Here is a 10,284-nt window from a genome sequence, read left to right as displayed (position 1 = left end):
TCAGCAGGGGCCCTGAAGGAAATGGCAGCACAGTCCCCTGGCTTCCTTCCAGGATTCTCTTAGCCCATCAAGTTCTACTTGTCATAATTGTTCTTTGAAAACATTAAAGAACTGATGTTCCTAGTTTATCTAGTTTACGTATTTATTCTCTGCATGAAAATTAATATAAGTCCTATTGCCACAGCAATATATATAATCCATCAGAAGACCTTGGTTGTAAAGTAGGACCTGTAAAACCCCTGTTTTGGCATCATGTTCCCACTTTCCTGCTAGAACTAGGTCCTGATTTGATGGTGAAAGTTGGCGTCGATAAACATAGCAAATGCAAGCAGTGAAGTTTAACTAGCTAGCTTCTCAGTGTCCTTTTCTTGCCCAAGCTTCCATTTACTCAACTAACCTGACGTTTCTAGCAAGGCATGACTTCTCTCAAGCCACAGCCACTGCTCAAGGTGTCTTTTCTCACTTCCAAACTCCAAAGTTTGTGCCATATGCTCAACCCTGACTCCTGTCTTCACCTCTGAGAGCCTGGTGCATTCCTCCATTAGAAGAGTCTTAGCCATTGAGTCTCCTTGAAAATCGAGTATCTTTTTTCTTCTTTATTTTCCATGTTCTACATGGGGATGGTTTTCTAAGATTCGGGCACTCTGAAGCCAGACCACTGCTTCACACAATTCAGTTACTCTGCGTGTATGATTAGAACCTCTTTGTCCAATTGCATTTTAAACTTTATTTTCACACCCAACTTCTTCTAGTTTGCTTTCTGTTCGTGTGGTAAGCAGTGAGGAAAGGGTTAATCTGGATTACAGGCTATAGGCTATCATCAAGAGAAGCTGAGGCAGGAACTGAAGCAGAGTCCGTGGAGGAATCTCTGCTCACTGGCTTGCTCTTTGGGCTTTGCTCAGCTCTTTTTCTTCTACAACCCAGGACTATGCGCTTAGGGGTGGCAACAGTGAGACCAGGCTGGGCTCTCTCACATCAATCATTACTGATAGTAAAAAGAGCCCTACAGCTCTGGGCATAGGCAATCTGATGAGACAATTCCTCATTTGGGGTTCTGTTCCCAGGAAACTAGTCGGTGCAAGATGACAAACCTAACCAGTACAGAATGAATGGCCCATTTTCTCCATTTTTTTCATTGATATGAGGGTACAAGGTTTTTTTCTCTCAAACCCAGCATTTTTTCAAGACCCTCTACTTCACCTTACGTTCTCTGGTCCTCCTTTAGCAGAAGAAAGACCACTCACGCTCCTAGGTCACAGAGGCATCATCTGCTATGTAAGATTCTGTTCTTTTCTTCACCATCAGTTCCCAAAGCAGTGGCATTAACATTTTTGCATTTATCTGAAGTCATTTTCTTATTACCCTTTAGTACAAGTAGTAATTGCCTTACAAGTGTTTATTTTATATAGTTGAATTCCAGTGGATAACACTATAGCCTTCAGTGGGTTCTTTAGACAGAAAATAAAGCAACCCAAGCCCTGCAGGCACTCCCCAGAGGAGGTGCTTTTGCTCAGATGAGTCTCCTAGCACTTGTAGTTATGGCATGCGGGTGATTGGTAATGTACCCTGTACCCTTACAACTTGGGCTGAGCCAGGAGAGACATGGTAATACTTAAACCTACCGTTTTAATACCCTCACCAAGAGACTAAGTTATGCAGTTGCATGCAGGGAAAAGCTAATATCTACTCACTTGAGCATGACGTAGCATTTATGCAATTGACATAATTGACATCTGATTTGCGAAGACTCTTTTGTAAGGTAGCAGGCACTTAACTGGGGTGAGTTTTACTTTGAACTGAGGTTAGAGGTGTTTGGTTTGCTCTTTTAGCGTATGTCCCAAACATAAGCTATAAATAACTTGGAATGCAAAGCAGGCATCTGCTTTGCCTGAAGCAATGGAAACATGAGATCTTCCAGAATGTCAGGTACAGTCCCTTCAGCTGTGCTGTGCAATTAACGAGGAAACACCAGGAAGGAAAGTCACAAACGAGGACATTTCAGACACACCTAAGGACACGCAAGGAATGTTAGGACAGAATTCTTCCTCTCATGCCTGCAGATTGGACGGAAGCTTTGACGTCACCTTGAAACGCTAAAGTAGTTGATGACGTCGCCTGTCGCGGGTGTCTGCACTAGAACAGATTGCAGAGACGGACATTGCTTCTTTCTGCTCAGCTGGATATTGAAGAAAGACGCAGCCCCATGGTGAAAACACAGAGAGTCACTCAGCTGGACTTTAAACCTGAAGTCAAAACAGGGCCCGTGAGTGGAGGCATGGCTCAGAGCGGGCATGTCAAGGATCCTCCACATGTATTTCCAGCTTCTAGAACCGAGAAAACAACAAGGAACTCTTTCAGTCATTTCAATCTTTTTTTTTTCTTTTTTCTTTTTTTTTCGGAGCTGGGGACCGAACCCACGGCCTTGTGCTTGCTAGGCAAGCGCTCTACCACTGAGCTAAATCCCCAACCCCAGTCATTTCAATCTTAAAACCCCACCTATGTGCGTCCTAAGCAGGGCATTGCTGTACCTGTGCACTTCATTCTTCATCCTCCAGCCTGCTGCTCTGCTCACCTAAGAGCATGCGCGACTCATCCCTTCTGTGCAAGAAGTGGGTACTTAAGATTCACATTCTGGTTTTCCCAGCTAAATAGAACTGTGAGGAAACTAATGATTGTATAAGATATTCAAAAGGCTTTAGATGGATAGAAAGGGCTAGATGTTTGCATCCCAACGCATAAGCCACTGAAAAGTGGATGTCTATTTCAAAGATGAAGAGACCCCAGAAAACATGACCCAGATGAATATCTGGAGCCCTCGGAGTCTCCTAAAGATAGTCTTAAATAGTGGGAACATAATCACTCACTCTCCATCAAGAATTACAAAAAACTCCTGGAGACACTAGACATTCTCTTTCATAGCTCCCACTGAGGCTTTCTAACATTGTTTTCTATAATTTCTAAGTACACTGGAATGTGAGCCCATACTTGGTAGTCTTTATAGCATCATATGTGGAAAGGTATCATGCAAAATATTTCATATGCTCTCAGTTTGTCCTTACGATGTTGTACAGAGGTCACTCAGCACACCAGTTGGGATCCCAGAGCCTCTCCTCTGAGATTCAGTATGCTTACATGTCTCATGAAATGACAGCTTTGCTCCAATTTTCAGCTTCAGAAAGAGGTCACACTTTACCCTTCTTTTGGCAAGGTCTCCTAGATGCCCGCTGGTGTTCTACAGGGCATCAATACTAGACAACTATATGATTAATGCATTAATGTATTTTCTTTCCTGCTCAGGACTTGGATGGCTTCCAATTTTTTTCTTTTGTAAAGCTGGTTTCTGGTCTTGAATTGTAAACAGCAATTCTTCCTATCTATGGTACTTCTCTGCCTTGTCCCCATATGCAGTTTGATTTGTGAGATGTGGGTTAGATGACAAGAACTGTTAGAGCCTTTATAGAAACCAATATTGATAGTTGTTGGAATAAAAACATTCACATGGAAAAAGAGTCTGTTAAGTATAAAATAGCCTAGAGGGAAAACAAAAGCCATAGAACATTGAAACCTCATTGCTCACAAAAGTTTTCCTAACAAATTAATTTTTTGGAGGACTAACATGACCTAATTTATCTCATCACTCTTTGCTATGATGCAGAAAGACAGATATTCAGAAATGTACGACACACCCTCAGAGCTTCTCCTTGTTCAGAACTGACTCCCTCTTTCTCTCTCTCTCTCGATCTTGAACTTAATGCAAACATTCCACACTTGCCAATGAAATGAAAAGCAACGCGCCCTATCTTTCTATCTCCAGCACATTTTTCACTCACTGCGCAGAGTTGGCCTGGGGCTTGTTTTTAAAAGTACCAGATGTTTTTTTATTTATTTATTTATTTTTACAAATGTATTTGTCTTTGTGTGGTGACAGATGCTCTTTGAGATGGCAAAGTATGTAACAGCAGAGTTTGTCATTTCAAACCAGGAAATTCAATTGTTCCTGAAGTCACATCCAGAAGTGAAATCTTACTGTTGGGCTCTTTAGTGCGTCATAGGCCTGCCACTCTCAGCTCTGGGGGTGGGGCTGTCAGGAGGACTGGTGCACTCTGAAAGGCAAAGGGAACCTTCAAACGCCATTCTCTTATTCCTGTTCATTTGATAGTAATGCACCATGTGGACCTATGACGTGGTGAGGGCTGAGCCCCATTTCTTGCTCTCCCTGTCTTGTAACTGAGAATGCACCAAGTTTCCCCTTACAAATGCAAAGGAAAGTTATCAAAAACAGAGAAGTGATTATTGCAACATGGAAACGATCATTGAACTCTAAAGAAGCCATAACTGATGATGGTGTGTAGAAAGGTTACCGTCATGTGACTAGAAAAGCCATGGGTTGACCAGATAGAGAAAAGTATTCTTCCCTTATGTTGTCAAGCCTGTATACACAGGGACAATAGGGACACAGCGTAGTGACATTTTGTGGGGACAATGTGATAGTAAAGCTATAATGATTCATTCTGTCAGCATCTCTAGGGATTTAGACATACACACTCATTTAATACTGTTAAAAAGGGAGAATCAGCCCGAGGCTTAGCCAAATAGCACCAGAAAATTAATTATAATCTCTTCAGTGACAGTAAATTGTCACTAGCAGTGAAAGGTCTAATAGTGTAAATGTTCTGCTTCATTTTGTGTAAGTAGGAATGTGTATATTTATGTGTGTATTCACCTGAAACCATTTATATGCTTTTCTAGGTTACACAACCGTGAAACATTTCTGGAAAAATGCCTAGGAGGTTGCTAAGTTTTCTAGGAAGAGAAACTTAAGCTTAAAATTGCAATATGACATAATATATATTGTGTACTGATAGAAAGTTGCTCTAAGTGCATAAATCCCTTTAAAATCTAAATAGATTATATGCTGATGTATCAGAAACTTATTTTAGAATAAATTCAAATTTTTGTCTTACATGATACATTGCTAAGATTAAAATCTACTCCTAGGCAAATTAGACAAAAATTAAAATTTGGTTACCCCTCTCAATGTGGGAGGGTCATGGCTGATATATATCAGAAACTCATTTTAGAATAAATTCAAATTTTTGCCTTATATGATACAATGCTAAGATTAAAATCTCCTCCTAGGAAAATTAGACAAAAATTAAAATCTGGCTACCTCTGTCAGTGTATGAGGGTCATGGTGCTTCATGCACCACTTAGTCTAGTGAATAGATGATAATGTTAATGAAGGGAAGGGGAATAGCTGAGCTGAGACAGTACTTCCCTCGTGAGCATGAAGACATGGTTTGCATCCTCAGAACTCACATGAGAAAACTAGGGATAGTGGCTCTGTTTATATTCCCAGTGCAGGGAGTTGGGGACAGAGACTCCTAAACCTGGGACTTGTTAGCCAGCCAGTCCCACCTATTTGGTATGTTCCAAGTTAGTGAGAGAATCTGTCACAAAACAGGGTTTCAGGTGCCTAAGAAATAGTACCCTAGGTTGACCTCTGGCCTCCATGAGTACATAGGCTTGTATACATGTAAATATTTGCACATACATTTTGATGCATGCATGAATATGCACATGAACACAGATGTGCTGATAGCCACAGGTTTTGCTGAAGTTCATTTAGTTTTCCATATATTATCTTCTAAAACTATCACCTGCTTTCTTCTTCTTCGTTTTTATTGGATATATATTTTTTACTTTTAAAATGTTATCCCCTTCCCCGTTTTCCTGTCCATCAGTCCCCTAACCCCTCCCCCTCCCCTTCTATAAGGGTGTTCCTCTCCCCATCTACCCCCTTACCACACCCCTACACTGGGGGGTCCAACCTTGGCAGGACCAAGAGCTTCTCCTTCCATTGGTGCCCAGTAAGGCTATCCTCTGCTACATATGCAGCTGGAGCCATGGATCAGTCTACGTGTAGTCTTTGGGTAGTGGTTTAGTCCCCCAGAGCTCTGGTTGGTTGGCATTGTTGTTCTTATGGGTTTGTCATGCTCTTTCTTTAAGAATTCCTCTCATTGCCCTCAGCCAGCAGTATTCCAGCAGCCATTGGGAGTTTTTAACCTGACAATTCCTTTTATTCCTTGCTCTCCAAGAGATAATCAATGTAAGCCTGACTATCAGAACTTTCCCTGAAAGCATGTGACCAAGCTTACACCAAGTGGACATACATACATACATACATACGTACGTACGCACACGTGCACGTGTGCACACACACACATAAAGAATTGTAAATAAAGTTGTTTGAGAAATCATTCACTTAAGAATATGTGTGGCTGTCTTATGCACCATGGAAAGCACATAATTCCTCACTTTAGGATTTTATTTAATAATGCATAAAAAATTCTGTTTGAAATTTTCTCTTCTTTTTCTGGACTTGTTTTAGTAACATTTGCCTTTAATGATCCCAGAAATGCCAAAATGAAAAAGAGTGCTGCAATTGCACTGGGATAAAAACAGAAATGGCAGAACAACAAAAGAGCGAGGGGGTGAGATTACATATTAGCCTTTTGTTCTCATTGAAGGAAATGTGTTTCGTATGTTGCTGGGATCTTTCCCTGGGATCAGCTCTGGGAATCCATTGTATCCTGTGGTAGGTACACTGTTTGTGGTCAAGTTATATCAGACAAAATGCACCTATCAATAGTTCTTTGGTCCTCATAAAACATAATAGACCCTAAATGGTTTTTGTCAACTACAACATCTGGTGTTCCTACCTACAAGAAAGGTATATGTTTTTAGAGAGATAATTTTTTATTTAAGCGCTATTATTGCCAGACATAGAGGTACACACCTGCAATTCCAGCTTTGGGGGAGCAGAGGCAGGATGATTCTAAGCTCAAAGCTAAAGTACCCGACTTTCTCTACAGAGAAGAAACCAAAGAAACAGTTTTGCCCAAGTTTAGCTCAGAGAATCTATGAGTTTATAGGTGTCGAAGGAGCGTGAGTAAGGAGTTTTCTGCATCCATGAAAAGCCCACTCTAGCCTGCGTAATCACATAAGAGTTCCAGCGCTAAAACTCCCACGGCACATCACAAGATGTACTTTTGGAAGTGAGAGGCGGAACCAAACTGTAAGGAGCCGTAAATGGCAAACCATTGTAATACTGTGTTTATGCAGATGAATTTTGATGGTTCTGTGAAAGAAAATGTATTCAGAGCAAATACATTTAAATAAATTTGTGAAGCTTGTTCAGTCTACCTGGTGGGTAAGCTGTGGAGTCAGCATTGTATATTCACTGCCTGGCACTATCTTAGTGCATTTATGCATTTATGCATCCATCTTTCTAACCCAGCTCCAATCTTCTCTCCCCTAGTCCCTAACCAGGCTGGCTTTCTTGCTGCTCTAGAGTAGAGAAGCTGCTCTGAGCTCCAACTCATATCTTGATGTTCTGACTAACTGCTACGGATGACTGTCTCTCCTGAGATCTGGCTCCCCTTTCCCTTGCTTTCAATGGGGACTTGTTTATTAGAGTGAGGTTAGCATCCTCATTCTCTGAACAGTGCAATTCTGATTTTTCACACTAGACAGTTATTGTGCACTTATTGATTACTTGCTGGTGTCTCTGTGGCATCCCTTAGGTTATAAGGTCCTTGAGAGCAGCCAGCAGATTGCTTGTATTTTCATCCCAGTATCCATTTGAATGACAGACTGAACTAGACATTTAAGAAATATTCGATGACTCAGTGATGAAGGATATAGAGAACATTGTGTTGGAAATTTGACTTAAGGGTCTACCCCCATGCTGGCAAATCATGTTCCTTTCTAGACAATAAATTTTATAATTGACCTAGTTTGAACCTCCACAGCTTCATCTCATATAGTTCTCTACTGATATTAGGCAAATGAATGAAACAATGTGTGTGCCCCAAGCACAGGAAATGCATCAAAGTGGACCCATTAATTCTTCCACCTTGCATAGTCTCTTCCTTGGTGTATGCCTTTTCCTGCCTACTCTCTTCAATCAATTTGAAAAGATAGCTTCTTGGTGTTCTAGGTTGGTCAGCAATTCATTTCTTGACTTGATTTGTCCCCTTCCTCCCCCTCTTTTTTTTTTTGTCCATGTCACTTATTTGACATTTTTAATCCATTCATTTGATCCTTTGACTGTTTTGAACATTTCTAACTTTTTTCAACTAAATATTTTCATGATGTCTACTTAACATTTCTGTGTAGTATTTATAATGAGATGAATAAGAATAAGTACATGAATAAATATGAAGGCCAAAAAATCATGACATGAAGTGGGAAAGAAGATAGTATATTTGTTTGTGTATGATAACCAAAATGATAACCAAATAGGCTGATTCACCTGAAGACTCGTTACAACCAATGGCATCCCTCTGCCCCCACAAGGGTGTGGTATATGTAGTATGAGTGGCAAGACGAATATGGAAAGGGTAATATAATCAACATTTCCCTACATTTGAGTTCTCTAGTTCTCTTTTAATTTAACTGGCTATCATTGACAAGTCTTCAAACCTCTCCCAAATCTCAAATACACACACACAAAAAAATCCCATAGGAAGTTACATGTGTTCCTTATTAATTAATTACCTAATGCTCTTTTTGTATGGCTATAAAAACATGTTCATGCTTGACTTTCTAGGTCAGGATCAATAGCACTGAAATGTCAGGACCACATTTATAACGTCCAATAGCCTTTGACAAGTCTGGATTTACCTCTCTCCATATATTTCTATAGGAAAGAATGACTGCAGATATTGACGGGCTCAGAGAAGGACAAGGAAAGCAAGAAGTGAACTTTCTTGAAAATAAAAAAATATAATACTACCATAATGTAGCCCATGGATACAGCAAAGGCACAACAGTTGAGGACACTTGTATCAGTGTTTAGGAAATACAGCCCCTTTGGTGACTGGCACCTTGCTTCTGAGAATTGATGCTATTCTTGCAAATATGCTCCCTAAATCTTAGAAACAGTGCCTGTGATAAATTCCATGAATGCAAATCCTTCACTCAAGGCAGACCCCATAGCAAACCACCATGCTGGTGGCACATTGTACCTATAGCATGCCAAAGACAACCAGAGTAATCAGAACTGGCTTTTACAGTTAGAACCAGTGTTCCTCACACTTTGAACCTTACACTCCGGCTCTTATAAATTTATTTTACTATCTCTTGGTGAGTTGGGTGTACTCTGGCAAGTTCTGACAACTGTGGGTTCTTGTCTAATTTATTTGCCTCTTGAGTACTCCTGGCCAGGGGCTGACATCTGCTTGCTCTTAGCACTATTGTTTCCTTCTGAGACTGCCAATCTCATCAGTTTAAATATGGCATCTAAAATATTCTTTCAATATGACAACCCAATTATAGCTAGTGATCAAAAGCAACACGCCAAGCTAAGTTGGGTAAAACTCATACTTGAGAATAAGAAAGCAAGTCAAAGTGGAATATGTATTTGAGCTCTTGTCCTTTCTCCCAGTATTGATTACTATTCTTCTCACTGAAGTAAACTCCTCACAAAAATCAGCTTAGTCATAGTGTCTGATCTAAAAAAAGAAATGAACCCGATCTAACTTTCTGTGCTCTGACTTGGAGAAGGAAGGCCCTCACAGACACTGGTTCCAGGTGCCACCTAGCCCCACCTCCCAGCTGCCTCCAGCTGGCAGAGAAGCTGAGCCACAGAGTTTGTGATAGCCCTGTCAGCTCAGCCGCACAGCTGTAACTCCAAGGTTTAGATGAATCTGTAATTCTGTGTCTGTTAAGTTTTGCTGTCTCTTTGTATGTATGAGTGTACATGGCCACTGCATGCCTGATTCTGACTGGCCTTGAATGTGTAAATAAATGCTGTTTCTTTCCACCTGCCTGGGCTCAGAATTTACCTCTGGGCTTTCTGGTCACCAGATCTAATATAGTAGGGATTGAAATGTTATTTGGGTATGAATAATATTAAAGTCATCTTATGCTATTCTACTTTATTGCTGGCTCTGGAATTGGGTTATGGTTTGCCCTTTTGCAGACCCAGGCATGCTTTCAAAGTCCAGGTTGAAAAACTAAAGAGATTATTGGCTTATCAGTTTTGGATATAGTTAAAATATCTAAGCTCTATAACAAAAAGCTTAAAACTAGTTACTTGGGGTTGGTGATTAAAAATCTGTGCTTAGATCATCTTAAACCATATGCCGTGATTCTATTTTGCATATAAACAGTACATGGCTGGTTGCCATCTTGGCTGTGGGATAAAGAACATGGAGCCATCATGGCTTCACGGCAATCTTAACTAAGGGCAGCCATGTAGTTGGCACTGCCAAATTG

Source organism: Rattus norvegicus, chromosome 6 (assembly GCF_036323735.1).
Source record: "Rattus norvegicus strain BN/NHsdMcwi chromosome 6, GRCr8, whole genome shotgun sequence".
Classification (NCBI taxonomy): Eukaryota; Metazoa; Chordata; class Mammalia; order Rodentia; family Muridae; genus Rattus; species Rattus norvegicus.
Note: the sequence above shows the minus strand (reverse complement) of the source record.